Source organism: Humulus lupulus, chromosome 1, assembly GCF_963169125.1.
Source record: "Humulus lupulus chromosome 1, drHumLupu1.1, whole genome shotgun sequence".
In the NCBI taxonomy this organism is placed as follows: Eukaryota; Viridiplantae; Streptophyta; class Magnoliopsida; order Rosales; family Cannabaceae; genus Humulus; species Humulus lupulus.
In genome coordinates, this window is record NC_084793.1 from 202,172,747 (window position 1) to 202,175,236 (window position 2,490).

Consider the following 2,490-nt stretch of genomic DNA (forward strand, 5'->3'; position numbering starts at 1 on the left):
CTAAGAGAATTGAAGGCGATAACTTCTGTATACCATTTAGCTATGAAATTCCCAACTCCCAAGGGAATAACATGCATGAAAGAAGAGCAGAAGGAAGCGAGGGAATGCTATAACACATCCCTCCGCATAGCCACAAAACCGATATCACCTATGGTGATGGTTGTGCATGAAGGTGTGAACCCAAGCGAGTTGGACCCACGAGTCATAGAAGAGCCCAGAGTTGAACTGGTAGAGGAATTGGAGGAAATAACGGTCATGAATGAGCCGTTGAGGAAGTTGAAAGTAGGAAAAAACCTTGCTGATGACATGAAGGAGAAACTAGTAGAGTTCTTAAAAGCCAACCTCGATGTATTTGCCTGGAGTCACGAGGATATGGTAGGGATAGACCCAGCGGTCATGTGACACCACCTGAACATCGACCCGAAAGTAAGGCCGGTGAGGCAGAAAAGGAGAGCACTAGACCTAGAGAGATACGCGGCCCTGAAAGAGGAGGTTGACAAGCTGAAGGCGAATGGGTTCATTCGAGAGGCATTTTACCCACTATGACTGTTGAACCCAGTGCTGGTCCCAAAGCCCAACGGAAAATGGAGGACTTGTGTGGATTTTACCAGCCTCAACAAGGCCTGCCCTAAGGACAGCTTCCCACTTCCTAGGATAGACCAGTTGGTAGACGCCATAGCGGGACACGACCTACTTAGCTTCATGGACGCATATTCAGGGTATAACCAAATACCCATGAACCCTGCTGACGAGGAGCACACTTCGTTCATAACGGACAAGGGGTTGTACTGCTACAAAGTGATGCCCTTTAGTTTAAAAAATGCAGGTGCCACTTACCAGAGGTTGGTGAACAAAATGTTCGCAAATCAAATAGGAAGGAACATGGAAGTGTACGTGGACGATATGCTGGTGAAGACAAAAAAAGCGGAAGAGCTCACTAGCGACCTCATGGAGATGTTCAACACCCTTCGCAAGTACAGAATGAAGCTACTCAAATGCACATTCGGAGTTTCGTCAGTAAAATTCCTGGGTTTCATGGTGAATTCCCGAGGTATTGAGGCTAATCCTAAAAAAATCAAGGCCTTGCTGGATATGAGCCCACCACGGAGCAAAAAAGAGGTGCAGTGCCTGACGGGGAGAGTGGCAGCCCTCAATAGATTCATCTCCAAGTCGACTGACAAATGCCTCCCTTTTTTCAACATCCTAAAAGGGAACAAAAAGTTTGCTTGGGATGACGAATGCCAGGATGTCTTCACCAAGCTGAAGGAGCACCTTGGAATGCCACCCCTTTTGGCTAAGCCAGAAAAAGGGGAGAAGTTACCTGTATCTAGCTGTATCTGAGCATGCCATAAGCGTCGCCTTGGTCAAGGGGGAAAAGAAGCACCCAGTATACTATATGAGTAAGCGGTTGGTAAACGCGGAAACCCGGTACCCAGAAATGGAGAAGTTAGCATATGCTCTGGTAATGGCTTCTAGAAAATTGAGGCCCTATTTTCATGCTCATGCGATTGAGGTGCTCACCAACACCCCCCTGCGTCAAGTCTTGCACAAGCCAGAAACTTCAGGAAGATTGTTAAAGTGGTCGATTGAATTGAGTTAGTTCGACATCACTTACACCCCAAGGACCTCCATCAACGGGCAGGTACTTGCAGACTTTATAGTCGAGTTCACATACCGACCCCAAGAGGAGGGGGAATAAAGGAGAAGGAACCGGCACCTGAAGAGGAGAGGCACAACGAAGAATGGAGCCTTTATGTATATAGGGCGTCTAACGAAGGGGGAGTCGGTGCTGGCATAGTGATGACGAGACCTGAAGGGCACAAGATGTATTGTGCCTTGAGATTTGGATTCGAGGCTTCCAATAATGAGGCAGAATATGAGGCGCTGTTGGCCGGCCTGTGGCTAGCTAAGGAATTAAAGGTATCCCACTTGCATGTCTTTAGTGACTCACAGCTGGTAGTATTTCAGGTGAAGGGCGAATACCAAGCTAGAGGTCCAAAAATGGCTGCATACCTCACCAAGGTGAAGGAGTATTTGGACCAGTTTGAAAAATACACGATAGAACAGATCCCCAGGGAGCAGAACACGAACGTCGATGCACTCGCAAAACTCGCCTCCACACGAGAAGAAGATACGCTTGAGTCTATACCGGTCGAATATCTCCCCAAGCCAAGCATAGCCGAAGAGAGGATCGACATGGTCAAGAGCTCCGAGGAGCCATGGTTTGCCCCCATTAGGAGGTACTTGAATGACGGGACCTCACCCTTGGACAAGAAAGAGGCCCGCAGACTGGCTTACAGAGCCGCCCAGTACACCCTAGTAGACAGAATCTTGTATAAGAGAGGCTTCTCTACCTCACTCCTGCGGTGCATTGATAAGGGAGAAGCGTCAAACATTTTACAAGAGATACACGAAGGGGAATGTGGGAACCATGCTGGGGGGCAGTCCACGGCAAAAAAGGCTGTCTGCCAGGGGTATTATTGGCCTACC